This window comes from Macaca nemestrina, chromosome 11 (genome assembly GCF_043159975.1).
Source record: "Macaca nemestrina isolate mMacNem1 chromosome 11, mMacNem.hap1, whole genome shotgun sequence".
Taxonomy (NCBI): domain Eukaryota; kingdom Metazoa; phylum Chordata; class Mammalia; order Primates; family Cercopithecidae; genus Macaca; species Macaca nemestrina.
Genome location: NC_092135.1, coordinates 102,359,895 through 102,376,452, shown reverse-complemented (window position 1 = coordinate 102,376,452; position 16,558 = coordinate 102,359,895). Strand labels below are relative to the sequence as shown.

The 16,558-nt window shown below is 41.7% G+C and overlaps 1 long non-coding RNA gene and 1 pseudogene across 1 annotated transcript in view; one reads left to right on the top strand and one right to left on the bottom strand.

Annotated features, from left to right (window-relative positions):
* The window catches only part of LOC105468048 (uncharacterized), a 95,123-nt gene extending 88,960 nt beyond the window's left edge, over positions 1-6,163 (top strand). The window contains exons 5-7 of the long non-coding RNA XR_011609990.1: positions 1,577-1,914; positions 4,025-4,151; positions 5,687-6,163. This is a non-coding gene — a long non-coding RNA (uncharacterized lncRNA). The remainder of the gene's footprint in view (positions 1-1,576; positions 1,915-4,024; positions 4,152-5,686) is intronic.
* Positions 6,164-8,713: 2,550 nt separating this feature from the next.
* Positions 8,714-9,337, bottom strand: LOC105468046 (destrin pseudogene; annotated as a pseudogene).
* Positions 9,338-16,558: the final 7,221 nt, after the last annotated feature.

The following is a 16,558-nucleotide window of genomic DNA, read 5'->3' as shown; positions in this document are numbered from 1 at the left end:
AAAAAAAAAAAAAAACCCTTTGAGGTATGAGTGCTCTTTTTCCTTGATCATTTAAATAGCCCTGGATGCCTTGTAGAGAACCCTAAATGCATTCTTCATTACTAATGACATTTTCATGAAAGCGGATATTTCTTATTTAACAGTCCATCTATCTCTCCTGCATACTCTTTACCTTCCGCCACAAAAGGCTGCAGACAAGTTTAAGTTTTCACAAGGTGACTAACAGAATAATAGGCCTGATGAATATTCCAGGACCTTAGATTTTTCTCTTAAGATCGTCAATCCAAAAGTCCTAAGAACACTGGCCAGAGGAAATGTCTGCCTGAAAGAAAATAGATGGGGAATCGTTAACAACCCCGGGAGGAGCCACAGCTATTGATCTTTGAGCTCCTGAACATGTCAGTCAGAGTAAATGACTTGGTGTCATCTGAGATGTTTGAAAGCCACCATCAAGGCAGCAGGTGTGATCCTGTGATGCCAGGCAACTGCTGGTCTTGAAAGTGTTGTGATAACACATATACACACACACACACACACACACACACAAAGTGGGGTTTCCCATTGGGAGAGGCAAAGGGGAGGTTCAGATGAACAAAGAGCAGGGTTTGGGCTAACATTGTGCTCTTGGATGATTCCTAGGTCTAGGCAGAAGACGTGTAGCCTATTTTCTAAATAAAATTATTTTTTCCAGACATGCCTTTAATGTGCCAGCTATTCACGTGTACACATATGAGTGGTTTCTCAGGTGCGGTGGCCACTGAATCAAGGTTTCCTGGCAAAACGCTTCAGTGGCCATTGGATGTTGGCAACCGGGATGCCTGCCAGCCCAGAACTAGCGGTCGCCCCAATTTCTCACACGGCACACTGCCCTTTGGAGGAATGGCATGTTACCAACTCCTTGGCATCTGAAAGGGATCAGACATAAATCTCACCAGCACACAGAGATGAAAGTGAAAATAAAGTGTGAGGCATCAAAAGGAAGTTGCAGAATGCATGGCAGATGTTGTTAGATTTGTCTAGCAAAGCCCATGTGCCAGGCATGATTGATGACATTCTTGAGAGAGGTTAATAGCTCTGGACGGTGTGGCTTGGACGTTTTGAAAGTAAGCACAGAACAAATGTGAGGGTCGCAGCAGGAATGGCCAAATGAAGCAAGTGGGATTTTCAAAACAAATAGCATGTCATCTGCTTACGTAACATCGATGGTTGAGGCAAATGAAAGGCAAAAGGTAGCCAGTGGTCCCTGTGATAGTTAGAGAGAGAAGAGTCCTTTGCATACTGACTCCCTTGAAGGTGACAGGTTTTGAGTGACAAGCAGGTTACTGTGAATTCTGCGGGAGGCAATGACATGCCTAGTTTACATTGTGAATGTTTTGGCCTTAATTTATGCTGTGAGCAATGGCTGAGCCCAGGTCCATTACGTGCCTACTGAAGATGATTTATGTGGGTTTCATGTAGTTGGACTTTAATTATTCACATGATTATCAATAAAAAATAAGGATCGAACAGTGTTGAATGTGAACAGGTTGGCAGGGCAAACAGCTGATTGTAACGACTGCCTTATTCTCCACAGCAGGTATGAGAACAAATTCATAAGCGGGATTTACACTTTTCCTCCCTTTTTCACAAACATACAAACTGCCAACCTGTTAATCAACTCCCTGATGGCAGACAAATGTCTCTGGGAAACATGTGCCAAATATCAATTGTTATTGGCTGAAACTCAATAGGACGAAATGGATTGACGCTGCCATTCTATTCTGTGCAATGCAATTGCTGATCAATAGTGAGTAATTGGACATCATTCTGTGAAGGAGCGAATGCTGAAACAGGAATATCACCATGAATTATGGTGTATATTAATCACTGTCTAATTGTTTCATCAATGCAACTTCCTTCCGACAACCCACTATGGTAGGTACCTATATTGGGGGGACCCTCCCATTTTTCCCTACAGGTATTTGTTTGAAGGCTAAAACTGCATGACTCAAGAAATCATGGTTCAGTGGCCCCCTGCATATTTGATGTGGTGTGAGCTTCGCTATGGCAAGAAATACCCCATAGCATGTAGAGTGGGCTAAAAAACATTCCATAAAAACCATCCTCTCCCCTTAGGAAAGAGGACAAAATGGGAATGAACTAAATAGCAGGAATTCACCTGGAATGTGACTTTCCCCCCGAAGCAGCATTTGTTATCACTCTTGTTTTCCTTCTCTTACCTGAGAAATTTCCAGGGGACCAGTAGGAAGAGAAAACAAACAAAATATATATATATATATATGCCTTCAAGAGTCAGGCCCTAGAAAAAGTTGAACTATTCTGAGAATAAAAATGAAAATGCTCAGTGGTATTCCCTTTTGAGATTTGGTTGTTTGCTGCACACGCACGTTACAACCGTGAGGCAGTTGGGTGAATTTGGGGGTCCTCTGCCTCTCTCGGAGTGCTTTTTCCACCAGGATTGCTGGTGTGTTGAACTCCAGGGGTTTATGTACAGATCACTGCAGAATAAAGGCCTCCCTGTTATTCTTTCCTCTGCATTTTCGGGAGCAGGTTTTCCCTGAGTTTGAAGCTTTCATGGTAATTCCCATCTTGGTTCTCTAGCTATTCACTCACTCCTTCCGTCAAGAAATTCTTTTCTCCGTCTTTTCTTTGCCTAGTATTTTTGGGATAAATCCACTTTTACAATAATAGCAAGAGGGAAAGCCTGACTGTAGCCACAACTGGATTTTTTCTGGAGTAGAATCCCAATGCAGTTTCTCTGGTAAAACAACACCAATACCTTGGAAATGGCCAACTCCAGGACTCCAGGAAGTTGTCTCACCGTGGGAGGCAGTTTTGAAAAAAGAAAATGACAGGGAAACTTGGAGGGTGGCGGGAACACACACAGTGGCAGGACAATGGCTTCCCCTCCGTGTGAAACCCAGGCCCTTGGGAACCGACTCTAGAGTAGTGATGTGGTTTCTTAATCAACACTTTTCCAAACAGTCAGACACTCACCAAATTAAAGAGACCTTGCAAGAGGAGAGAGCAGGAGGCTGAGTTTCCTACGGCATGTTGTAAGGTGCCATTCCTCAGAACCTGTGTCGGGGTCTCTTTGCAACTTTTCCCTGACTGCTTTTTTAAGCCATATGAATCCCCTCCAACTCCTTTCCTTATGAAAATTATCTGAGAAGGGTTGGAACAGGATCATAGCTTGTTCACCTGGATCCCACTGCGCCAAATGCTCGACTGGGAGCTCTGATGTGTGCCCAAGTTTGAAATTCTAGTTTGAAGTCCTTGGGTTTGTCAGACGATCAGGAAATATTCCAAGGCCAGATTTCAAAGTAAAATCCTCTCTACTTCCTTCTTGACAGTGTGTTAGAGATATGGAGAGCATAACTGTACTTTGTCAGGCCTGACTCTTAGCTCCTACAGAATTGAAATAAACAGAGAAATATTGAGGGGTTTATGTAAAACATACCTCCCCATAATGATGTTTTGCACTTATATAATTGTTTGCACTGTTAAAAGCATTTTCATGTTTTCTTTGATATTCGTAGTAACTGAGGTCAGTAATACAGGTAGTTTGGGCTCCAATTTATGGGTGAGGAAACTGAGGTTGAGGTCTTTATCTTCTCAAGAACAAATAGCTTAAAAAGATGGAACTATAAATGAGATTTGTTTTGCCTTAAATCCTGGTGTTTCCTTTTTTAATGCTTCTTCATACAGTTATATTAAATTGATAAAGGAGAGTCAAAGGAGAATGTAAGTTTAATTTAAATGTCTTAAAATATTTTTTGAAAATACCTTCTTAGTTCTTAAAACCAAAAGATACTCAGAATGAGATTATCTGGTTGTAACTCCTCCACCCCCTCCCCCAAGTGTTAGGTAAGATCTTTAAATCATTTGAGACAGCTAAGAACATCTATTTTTAAATACCCCAAGAGAAGGAGATTCTTCAATCCCGTGGGTAACTTTTCCTGATGTTTAACATTTCTCAAAGCCAGGAAATTCTTTCTTGTGTTCTAAATCCCTAATGCTGCAGCTTGAACCGGCTTCCTCCCGGTTGGTCTTCGCGGAGATGCTGAACAGCTGGCTGCGTTCCTCGACGTGAGAGCTTTTCAAAGAGAAGGGAAAGACTGTTAAGTCATTCCTCCGCTTCTCTTCCACAGGTTCAGTAATCCCCACTCCTTTCACTATTTCTCATAGGTCTCATTTTCCAGGCCTTTAATCGTCTCTCTCCCTTCTCCCACATAACTCAAAGTTTCTGTTGAGATATTGGGCTGGGGAGAAGAAGGCCTTTGTTCTTGGGGTGGGGGATTCTGGAAAAGGGAGGAAAGCACCAAACCTCATTAGGCCAGCACTCACTCCCCCTCCGAGTGCTGATGATGTCCCTGCGCTGGCACTCAGAAATCTGACATTCTCAAGGAATTGAATGGATAATTAATTAGTAAATTAAATGCCAAAATGCCTCCTGAATAACAACAGGGTATTTGGCAAAAGCCTTCTCGAATATCTTTATTTGTATCCAGTGTACCCAATTCTTTAGACTGCGAAAGTCTCTAAAACTATGTCAAGAGCTCTTTGAAAATGATTCGCCGGAGAATTTTTTGGGGTGGAAGATTCCAGAACACCATTAGTTATTTAACATTTCCCATGTTTCTGACATCTTTACTATAATACAAAATGAGTCCACTAATGCACGGGCTTTATATAGCTACATGATTTTTCTCCTGCGTTTTATATTTGGCCATTGACTTAGTATGTAATTATTATAAAAAAATCACACAGTGAATAGGACCAAGACATCAAGAAGCTTTAAATAAAAGAACAAAAAGTATGGGATACCTTTGAACTTGAGACCATTTCATGTTCTTGCTGAATGCCTTGAGAAATAGCTACAGGTGTTCCTTGAACAAGGTCAGAGTGTCACATGGAGGATGTGGTGATAGAAATGAATCCATTCAAGGTAGCTCCTAAGCCTGCTGGGCATCTGTTACACATCTAGTGTTGGCTGGGTGAGCAGTAGGTCTTAGGGGTCTTTAATTCAGTGACTGTCAACAGCCACATAACAACCACGATAGGGCTCAAGTTGGCACCTTTATGACAACTTTAGTCAATAAGCTAAAGCCTGAAGACCGTTGGCACAGTGTTTGGTGGAGGATTGAAGAAAAGTAAATGCACTGTATAAGGTCTAAAGATTCCTGGTCAGAATGATCAGCTGGCCTCATTAGTTGGTGGTAATTTACATCAACTTCCCATCCCAAAGACTTTTTGTTTATTTGTTTATCCAAATAGGGTTACTGAGAGCCGTTTGAAATGAGGAAATAACATGTGGTACATAAAATTGTATTGTTTATTGTGAAAAGTGATTGATAAGGAAGATAAGATGGAGGTTTTAAAAATATCAGTTCACAAGACCTGTTCACAAGGTCACCCCAGTGACCTTTCTCTAAGCAGGAAACAACTACCCACTTTGTTTATCTTCTTCATTAGGACCAAATGACCCTCTTCAAACAGTGTCAGCCCTTTTCTACTGGATCTTTGGTTCTTTCCAGGGGAGTTCAATAAGAAGTAAAACCCTGAGGTTGCTATTAACTTGAAATTTTATTCCCCACTCCTGCCAAATACTAACTATGGGGAACCAGATTGTGAGAACTGGGCCTCATGAATTCTTCCAGACTTCAATCCTTTTATATGGCTACAGGGCCCTGGTACTTAACAGACAGCAAGGCAGTTTCCAACTCAGCATTGAGGATGATCCGAACATGGATAAGGCTCACCTGCCACACAGCATCCAAGTGAGGCCAAAAGCCTGGCAGAGTTGCAGAAGTACAATCACAAGAGAGGATTGTCTGCTCTGTGTGGTCCATGAAAAAGGTGTTTGATGTTGGCTGGACATTAGATCACCTGGGAATTTAGAAAAATAATGCATGCCTGGACCATGTCCCCTGAAAATGATCAAGATTTCCTAGAAGCCATGGCTGAGACTGACTAATGGGACAATCAGTGTCAAGGGGATTCTTTAAGGTGGCTCCAAAATTTAGGATTTGGAGGCAGAGAGAGCCCTTAAGTACTGAGAGATCTCAAGAAATAACTAGGCTCTTTCCCTACTTATCCTTTGTTCTTCTCATTATACGCCATCTCCCTCCCTCCATCCTTTTGTCCTCCTTTTGCCCTTTCTCCCTCTCTCCTTTCCCCCTCTTCTTCCTTCCTTCCTTCTTGCCTTCCTTCCCTCCTAACTTACTTCCTTTCCTCCCTCCCTTCCTCCCTCCCTCCCTCCCTCCCTCCCTCCCTCCCTCCCTCCCTCCCTCCTTCCTTCCTTCCTTCCTTCCTTCCTTCCTTCCTTCCTTCCTTCCTTCCTTCCTTCCTTCCTTCCTCTTTTTCTTCTTCCTTTTCCCCTAGGACATGAAGGAAGTTTGGGCAGTTTTTGGTGGGGTAATTCTATGTGGCAAGCAGTACCATCTCCAGGCCACAAGGTTTGAATGAATCTGCTTCAGGGTCTAGGTGGCTGGATAAACAGGTACTCAGGTGATGAACCAGGCTTCAATACCCAGCCCAATGTCACTGTTCCTAGGATGTTTTCCCCAACTCCCCCAGTTAGAATTAATCTCCCTTTCCTCCAGCCTCCTATCTATAATACATGAGATTTGCTTTTATTCTAGAAGTTATATTCACTTCTGATTCTCTGTACGTGTCCATGTGGTGAGGTGAATTGAGGCTTCTAACCTCCATTCCTTCCCCTCTCCTCCCTATCTGATTTGGGACAAGACACTAAGTCAGGCAGGGAAGAAATCTGGTAATTAGTGAAAAATGACTAGAAAGAATTCAAATGTATCAGGTAGATTATATTTGTAGTCCTCAAAAGAAAGATAATTATCATGGCAAAAATATTTAATATTACAAATCTATAAGTTAAAATATAATCAGCTCCAAGACAGAAGGAAATGTCTCAATCACGCTGGTATTCCCAGGGCTCAAGGCATTGACCAGCACAAAGTAGAAATCGTGACTTTAGTGAGGGTTAAGAGGTCAAGTCGAGGATCTGGCTGCTCACATTTGAATCGTGGTTTAACCACCCTAACTACCATAGTGACATGCCCAAGTTACTTAACTTTTGCAAGCCTCATCTTCCTCTCTATTAAAGGATCTAGAAAGAATTCCATAGAGTTGTGAAAACAAAATGATGCACTCCATGTAAAGTTCTTAGCACACTGCCTAGCACAAGTAAAGCCTCACTAAGTGTTTGCTATTATTAAAATATCTGTACAAATGAGCATGTGTCAGCCTCAGCCATGCCTTATTTCCTTTGCACACCTCAACCAGCTCTCCCAGCCAGTATGAACAGAAATGGCATTATCTTCTGATCATCAACTGCCTTGCATCAATTACCTTCCTGTTCCTGTCCCTTGTCTTTGGGAGGTGCTTTTACCTCAAACAGCTTCTTTGGCCCTGAACCACTTCTGCTTACAGCCATTGCTTATGATTTCACCATTTGAGGGTATATTCATTTTTTATCTGGATTCACCTGAATAAAAATCCTGCAGCATGGAGAAGGGAGTGTAGGGAGTGGCCTTCTCTGGACCGCACATGACCTTGGCATAACTCTGACTGTCAGATTGGCTTAGAAGTCCTGACATACGATGCCACATCTTCCATTATCTCTCCCTTCCTATAGCATTGAGTTTATTCCCACTGCACTGTAGTAACTAGATAAATATCTGCTGGATACTCCCAGACTGCTGTGGGCAGTTTTGACGATGTAGAAGGGATGGTACTAAGCCATCTGATTGGGGACAATGCAGTTCTAAGTCACTGATTGGGGGAGAGTTGGTCCTAAGCCATACATCCCTCCAGAAATTACCTTTAAATTATGCATGTCTTTTCTCACTTCTTGGGAGAAATCCAATGCGGTCTTTCCCTTCTAAAGGCAAGAAACAGATAAGAACATACTGGGGGTTTGTTTCTTCTTTTCTGTATCTGTGATCAAAGCAAGAACAATATCCCTGAAGTTCAGGGCTCAAGGGTTCTGGACTTTAGAATCAAATCTCTCTTTATAATTTTCTTCTTCAGGTATTTCCAGGGGAAAATCATTTATTCTTGGTACAAGCGAAAAACGTGTTTGGGTTTGACCTGCTTAATTCTCCCTGAGTTAAACTACATGTGAATAAAGAGGTTTTTAAAGCAGATCCATGATACATTAAGAAACCAGAGCTCATTAAAGAAAAAGAAGTCCATGACAAGATTCCCTCCTGCCACCCTTTTGTAAAAACCCCATTTCAAAGATAATAAAAAAAGTGATTTTTCAGTGTAATTTCACCCCTAGTTGTAAAGGGCACAGAACCTTTTGAATAGCAAAAATTTTAAAATCCAGTGTCTTGAACACAAATGCAATCTCTTTCTTTTCCTTTCTGGTGTAACAGTGCTTCTGAAATCTATTTTACTGGGGTGAAGAAAGGGGTAGAGAAGAAAATAAAAATCCTGTTTGTTGTCACTAGAACACCATAGGAGTTCATTTGCTTCCTTCGAATTTACATACAACTTCCACTTAGTGATACCCCTCTTTCTTTCTTCATGGTAGCTTTTATTTAATTATATTGCCTTGCTGTTAGTATATACAAGGCTATACCTAGAAATTCCCCAATTTTTTTTAACTTCAGACTTTAGGTTTATTTAGGACTGTTTGCATGTGTTTCTAGAATATTTACTCTAAAAAATGACAAGACAGCTCCCCCTCAGTGAGACCCTGGCCTAAATATATATGCTTTATTTATATAGTGAAAGAATAACATTAAACATTGACGCTTTCAATGTATGGCACTGAATGATGATCTACACAGGGCATCCTTCAAAGGTTGCAATTAAGGACCCACCTAGCTTTTCAGCAATACAAGCCCGATTGAGATCTTCTGGCCCATTCATGTTTATGCCTTAAAATTCCTTTTAGATTGCATCTTTGGAGCTTGCGTAGTTCAGTTTACTTTTCATAGGTTCTAGTTAGGTGCCCACAAAAAATAAAAATTAAAAAAAAAAAGCACAAAAATCCATCAACTCTTCTTTTCTGGATTCCTTAGTTTCAAAGTGTGCATCATACAAAGGATAGCGGCAATCGTTTTCAGGAAGCATTCCCACAAAATGCTTGAAAGGACCAGTTGTGGTTACGCCAACATCTCCACCAAGATCCCTGTGCCTTCTTCTACCATGAAGCACTTTTTGTCTGCACTGAAACAAAAAATAAAAATAAAAATAAAATTGACAGCCTTCTTCCTTTTTTTGATTTCTTCTGGTGTGGAGCATTTCCAAACTTTCATGTCATAAAAAATGCAACATCATCACTAACTTGCACTCCTGAGGCCATCTTCTCTGAAGTAGTCGCAGGGTCACAGGAAGAGAGAGCCAGTGGGTACTGAGTATCCTCCTCAGGGCTGTGGACCAAATCTTACCACGAAAGAATTTTCTGAGGCCTCCATAGTCACTGACCTCCCATCCATGCCTGCCTGTTAAGTAGCTTCCCTATCCGAGGAATTTAGCCCCACCTAAAACCAACAGTATGTTTTAGAGTTAAGAATAAACGCAGCCAGGTGCAGTGGCTCATGCCTGTAATCCCAGCAGTTTGGGAGGCCGAGGCAGGTGGATCACCTGAGGTCAGGAGTTTGAGACCAGCCTAGCCAACATGGTGAAACCCCATCTCTATTAAAAACGGGAAAATTAGCTGGGTGTGGTGGCAGGTGCTCTAATTCCAGCTACTGCGGAGGCTGAGGCAGAAGAATTGCTTGAATGTGGGAGAAGGAGGCTGCGGTGAGCCAAAATCTTGCCACTGCACTCCAGCCTGGGTGACAGAGCAAGACTCTGTCTCAAAAAAACAAAAATGAAAATAAATGCACACATATATTCTTTAACATCTCTGATCTTCAGACTATACTCTAACCAGAACTTATGGAAAGAGCACGGAATCTGGATTTAGAGAGATGGAGGTTTGAATTTGTGACTTTATACAAACAGTTTCATCTTTCTAAGCCTCCGTGTCCCCATCTGTAAAATGGAGATGATGATATGGATGTACTGGTCAGGAGTCGGGATTCCTTCTCTCATCCTCCTCTTCCATCCTGTCATGCACATGACTGTGAGGTGACTGCCGTCCTGCCAGGCATCTTGATCTTTCACACAGGCAAAAAGGAAGAGGGTAAGTAGCAGGCAAAGGGCACAAGCCAACTGAATCTTTCATTTCTTGTCCGAAAGCAATAGCTTTCCAGAGCGCCTTCCGCAGGGGATTCACACGTACTACTCATTGGCCTGAGGTGAAGCGCAGGGTCCCCCGTAGCTCTGAGGAAGCCCAGGAAATCAAGTTTGTTTAGTTGGAATATTGTCCATCTGAACAAAAGCAGACTTCTGTGCATTTGTGGGGATAAAGGGGAAAATGGATCCTGGAAGCCATGGCAGTGTTTACATTGGTCTACTTCACAGCATCGTTGTGAGCATTACATGAGACATTTATGAAGAATGCCTAATGCATCCAAGGAGCTTGGTAACAGGTCGCTTCACAACACGACTTTGATGGGACCACATCCTTCAAGTGGCCATGAGTGTGGATGTTCAGGAAGAAAACCAAATCCACGCTGATGGATTCCACAGGGGACTATGACACCTTCTGTCAACACTCTTGACCTGTATTCCCAGGCCCGAGGAGACTCATGTTCAGGGTGGTTAAGCCTTTCCCCCTGAGGCCACTCCCACAGGTGAGAAACAGTGGGTCTGCCAAGACCTCGGCTGGTTTCAGAGCCCTGCACCATCCTCTGGGCTCGCCTATGTCTGAATATAATAATATGTTGATAAAATACCTTGTCAAGCTCCACAGCATTCCCTGCCACATGGTCTTATTACACTTCTGCTTCATAATTAAAATTGAAAGAACACAAGCCCACTGGACCTGTTGTTAGCATGTGGAGTGGCTGCCACAGAAGGGACGTCACATTTGATTTCTAGGCCTGGCCCCACATGCTGGCAGGGGCCCGGGGCCTTTGTTCACCATGGCGATTCAGCCTCCTCCAATATCTTATCAAGTATGTGCGTGAGGTGCTGTTTTTTTGCTCTTGCTGGCGAGTTGTAGGATAGAAGCCCTGTGACGGAAGAGCAGGGAGGGGGAAGAGACTTGCAAGAAGAGAATAACCTGGGAAAGACACGAAACTAGAATCTCACTCACTGGTAAGAAAAATGGAGCTCTTCAGGCATTCCCATGCTATTCACACAGAGTAGGACATATTCACAGTATCTTATGGCTTACATTTCTGAACTACCCCAAGAGCTGGGAAACAGCAGAAAAATACACATGTACACATATGTGGGGGCGGGGGGCTCTCTATTTCTGGCATGAATCTTGTATCATTGGGACATAAATCAACCTTCTAGGATTCGAACCTGTAACTCAAGCATGAAGCTACCAGCCCCGTGCTCCAAATTTGGCTAGATACTGCCCGCCCCCAGGAAGAAAGAGAAAGCTGAAGTCTCCTGCATTCAACCACAGCTTCCTGTCCTTCCAAGACCCCCAAGAGAGTCAAAATCTAGTTAGTCTTTTCAGATGACAGCGAAACCCTGCCACCGCTGATGGAAACCAAGCCATGTCCTCTGTGGGCCCCGTTCTGTTGCATCCCGTGCAGGACGAAGGGTGGGCCGATGGGACAATTCATAGCTTTGAGAAAACTTCAAGTGGAAAATCTTTTATACCCTCCAACACAGTATCTGGCTGAAAGCCAGTTATTCAGGTGCCAGAAACGGTTCTGTGCATAGCAGCAAAGAATGCAATCTAGAGGCAGGGAAGGCATCAGAGATGGTTTACACGACACATTATTAGTATAGGCTATTCTTGTATCAAGTGACAGAAGCGATATTCAAACTGATCTTAAGGAAGTTAAATAAATAAGTAAATAAATAATTTTAAAAGGGATTTGTTACCCCTGTAACTGGAAACTACAAAGGATGATTCAAACGCTTTAGGCAGCTGGGTCCATGGGCTCAGATGGATTTGTTTTTCTCTCCATCTCTTGGCTCTGCTAACCCCTACCTAGCCTATTGTCAGCTGAGCTGTCTCCACAAGACAGACACTAGGAACTTGAATTTATGTTTTCTCTGGCTTAGCAGCTGCACAGAGAGAAAACGTATGTTACCCATTGTTTTTCAAAAATGCTATGTATAAACCACAAACTCTCCATAGTATAGGAAGAATTTATTTCATTAATTCGAAGGTTGACTGCAGGGAGGCTTTGCTTCATTCTGAGGCAGCCAGAGTAGCTTTGTTCCATTTGTGTTCATTCTTGGGCCGACAATGAAGGAACAAAGCTCCCCTGAGGAAGTTTTTCTCAAGTCAAAAGCAGAGGTACAAGTCCCAAAGCACAAGCAAATTTCAAGCCCTTGCTCACATTATGTTTACTAATATCCCATTGACCAAAATAAGCTATGTAGCCCAGTCCAAAGTCAAGGGGCAAGGAGATATGTCTTACATTTTAATTGGAAGAACTACAAAGTTGCAGGGCAAAGGGTGTGGATAGAAGGAAGAGTAAAGAGCTGGGACTAATGAGTCAGCCACGGAAGACATCTCTTTTCCGGAGTCCAGCTGTCAATCTCAGCTTACAGGCAAATTGACCTTGGTTGAGTAACATGCCCATCCTTGAACCAATCTCTAGGATGCAAGTGGGGAACTGAATTGCCCGCCTGAGTGAGCCAGTTCATTCTATGGAAGCGCTGTTAATGATGAGCAATAGGGCATTAGAATTGGTAGCTCCTGGGGATGACATGGAGTGCAGGAAGAGCTCTCCAGAGGAACAAGAAAAAGGGACATGAAAAAGCAGATGTAGTGGACAGGAGCCACAGCTGCCACTGTTCACTATAAGAAAAACTGTCTGAACAATCACATGCAAATGGGTCTTTACTCCTTGACTTCTGGAAATGTCTCTGAAATGCGGGCAGGTAGGGAGGGAATAGAGCAGGCAGGCGAGGTATATGCTTATGATTCCTTGCCATGAGTTCTACTAGATCCATGTTCAGGGTGTCCACATTTGTGTATTCACATTTATGCATACAAGCATACATGTATATTAGCATGATTCACCTATTGTGCTAAAATCATGATTCTAAGTATAGAGTTAATATTTTCTGTGATTGTCACTATTACCATGGGTGCATAACAAATTATCCCAAAATGTGGTGGCTTAAAACAATGGCAATGTTTTTTGTTTTGTTTTATTTTTGTGTTTTTGCTAGCAAATCTGCAATTTGGGCCTGGTAGTTATAGCCCATCTCTGTTCCAAGAAGTGTCACCTCAAAGGCATCTGAAGGCTCACTCGGAGGAAGGTGACAGAAAGCAGACTGCCTTTTATGACCCAGCCCTGAAAACTTTGTAACGTCACCTCTGTTGCAGTCTATTCATCAAGATGGTCACAAAGGCCGCATATGTTCAAGGGAAGAGACAAAACTGCAAGAGTATGCAGGATTGGAAATATTGCTGTGGCCATTTTTAGAAAATACAATCTGCCATATTCACTTTCTCCTTCCTGCTCTGATCTGAGTACGAATAGAACATGGGATCTGAAGCCATTCAGGTGAGAGTTAAAATTATTAACATAGTTAATAATAGAACAACAAATTCAGCTAAATTTTTCAGCCTTTCAGAGTCTTAGTTTCTTATCCACAAAATGGGAATGCAAATACACATTATGATGTGTATTTTTCACAGTTGTGAAAATTAAAAGAGATGATTTTGAAAAAGAGCCCAACCCAGCAGAGTGTAGTAATCTTTTCTATCCTGCCCCATATACCTTCAAGGGAGTTCTTGAGTTATTTATGGTGTTTGGAGTTATGGCCACAATTTCTCCCTGAACATTAGGGCATAGAGTGTAAACCTTGCTATGAGTGAGTCCAGAACTGGGATCTGACCATTAGCAGACAGGACCCAGTGACCTTTAGATCTATAGAGCTTTTAACTGAAGTCAGTAGATTGTTACCTAATTAATAAGTGAAGGGACACATGAAATGCTGGAAACTAAGTTTAGGTTAGTACTAACTTTAATACAAAAGTTAGCTTAGAATTGACAATGGTTCTGTCCTTCCCAAAATAATGTGTAAAATAATGTGAAAACATAGACGTAAAAAAGAAGCAATTTATCCAAATAGTGTCATGATCTAAAAAGTTTTCTTACTTTTCAATCCTTCTGTTTGCTATGTGTAAGTTAGTATGAAAATGCTGTCTATTAGAAGCTGTGCTATATCTCTCTGACAAGGAGCCTTTCTTTTGACACTTCTCAAATCATTTTTGAGAAAATCTTCTCAAAAATATCATTTTTTCTCAGAAGATACAGTTTTCTTTCATGAGAGATAAAATCTTACTGCCATTTCCTCCCAATACACTTTCCACTTTTAATGAAGAATTATATTTTTACAGGAATGGGTAACCAAATACAAATGTACACACTTCATTGATGCAGTTGACTAGGACTCTGGAAAGCCCACAATCCAGGAATCATCAACTCTTTTCCTGGGCCTCCATTCTTGCAAAGTAAAGCTCCACAGTGATGGTTTCTACCTGATTCATTTGGGCCTAAAGAACTTCAGTGGAAGATGGAGTTTGCCTGAGGTTATCTTAAGAATTTGGTTAAGAACCTGCAAATAGATTTTCCAGGCCACTCTGGGAAACTATGCACACCAACAAACCTGGTCTCTTCAAGGTCCTTTAGTTTGGGATCTGCCTAGCATAAGCTCAAACTCCAAGGGCTAATCAACACTCAAATTGAGGGTCAGAAATGTTGAGAGTAAATGAAAAGGAATTTGCTTTATTAAATGTTTCTCTAGACAGTGCCCCTATTCGTTTCCTAGCAGGACAGCAAAGCCCCATTGGGAAGGCTGGCTAGCTGTGAAATGACATACATGCAGAAGAATTGTCTTCCAGATATCCCTCAACAACTAATTTGTCTCCTGAAGCATGAAATTTAATTACCCATATTGGACATACTTGCATAATCACATATTTTTATTGCACAAAATTGTTCAGTCTTTTGAAATGTAGGGACAGAATCCTGGTTATAGAAATGTCTTTGACATCAGAGATTTGCACAAGTAAACATTTTGTGTGAATAACTATTTTCCAGTATGTATTCTCATTTGCAGCCTTTTGGTATTGTTGAGCATTCACTTGCACTCATATTCTGCTGTTATGTTGACAAAGGGGGACTGATAAATTTTTATTAAGCCCTTGTAATATTAAGTCCTGCTATCAAATTCATCCTAAGCTTCTGCTAATCCTCTTCTTTGTTGCTTCTCATAGCACATAAATCTTCCTCCACCTCTGAGCAAGATCATACCCTTCTCCAGCACTTTTCAATCTCACTCCCACTTCTCTTGAAACAAGGTGAACAGAAGCGAACATGAGACTTCCTACAAGGACAGAGGCATACCACCTCTTCAAGGGAAGCCGATTAACTGTGAAATAACCAGCAATATTTTTAGCACTCTTCTCACTTTTATAAAAGAGATTGAGATGTCACATTTACTTGGCTAATGGCTATTGTTCCTAGGAAAAGCAGAAGTTAACCTAAAAATGGCTGATCATGACTATCAGGGCAGAGATAGGAGAATTACTCCATTAGGAAGCCATGGTGTCCATTTGAAGTTTGGTTTCTAAGGCTGTTTGTGGAATCCTAGCTGGACATAAGAGGAGAGACATACACAGGAGTTCAAGCATGGTGCTGGGGGGTGGTATGTAGAGAAAAAAGCAAATGGTCTAGGGAATGGGACAATAGGAGGGATATAAATTTCTAATATTTATGTAGAACCTAATATATGCCAGGGAATATTTGTAAATGCTAGTCATGAACTAGCTCATAATCCTCCCAACAGCCTTAAAAAGTGGGAAACATTATCATAATCATTTTAGAGAGGAGATAGAACCTTGGAGAGATTTTCTGAAGCTCTCTAAGCCAGTAGTCTTAATTGTAATACTTTTCACATCATTAGGCCTTTTGTTTTCAATGCATTTTCTTACCTAATCCCCAAAACAATGCTATGAAGAAAGTACTCCTTTTAGAGATAGAAACCAAGTCCCAGAGAGGTTAAGTAACTTCCTCAAGCTCACACAGCTCGCCAGTGGCAGAGATGAGGTCCAAATCCAGTTCTTTTTTTTTTTTTTTTAATTTAATTTAATTTTATTTTATTTTTTTTAAATTTATTTGTTATTATTATACTTTAAGTTGTAGGGTACATGTGCATAACGTGCAGGTTTGTTACATATGTATACTTGTGCCATGTTGCTGTGCTGCACCCATCAACTCGTCATTTACATCAGGTATAACTCCCAGTGCAATCCCTCCCCCCTCCCCCCTCCCCATGATAGGCCCCGGTGTGTGATGTTCCCCTTCCTGAGTCCGAGTGATCTCATTGTTCAGTTCCCACCTATGAGTGAGAACATGCGGTGTTTGGTTTTCTGTTCTTGTGATAGTTTGCTAAGAATGATGGATTCCAGCTGCATCCAAGTCCCTACAAAGGACTCAAACTCATCTTTTTTGATGGCTGCATAGTATTCCATGGTGTATATGTG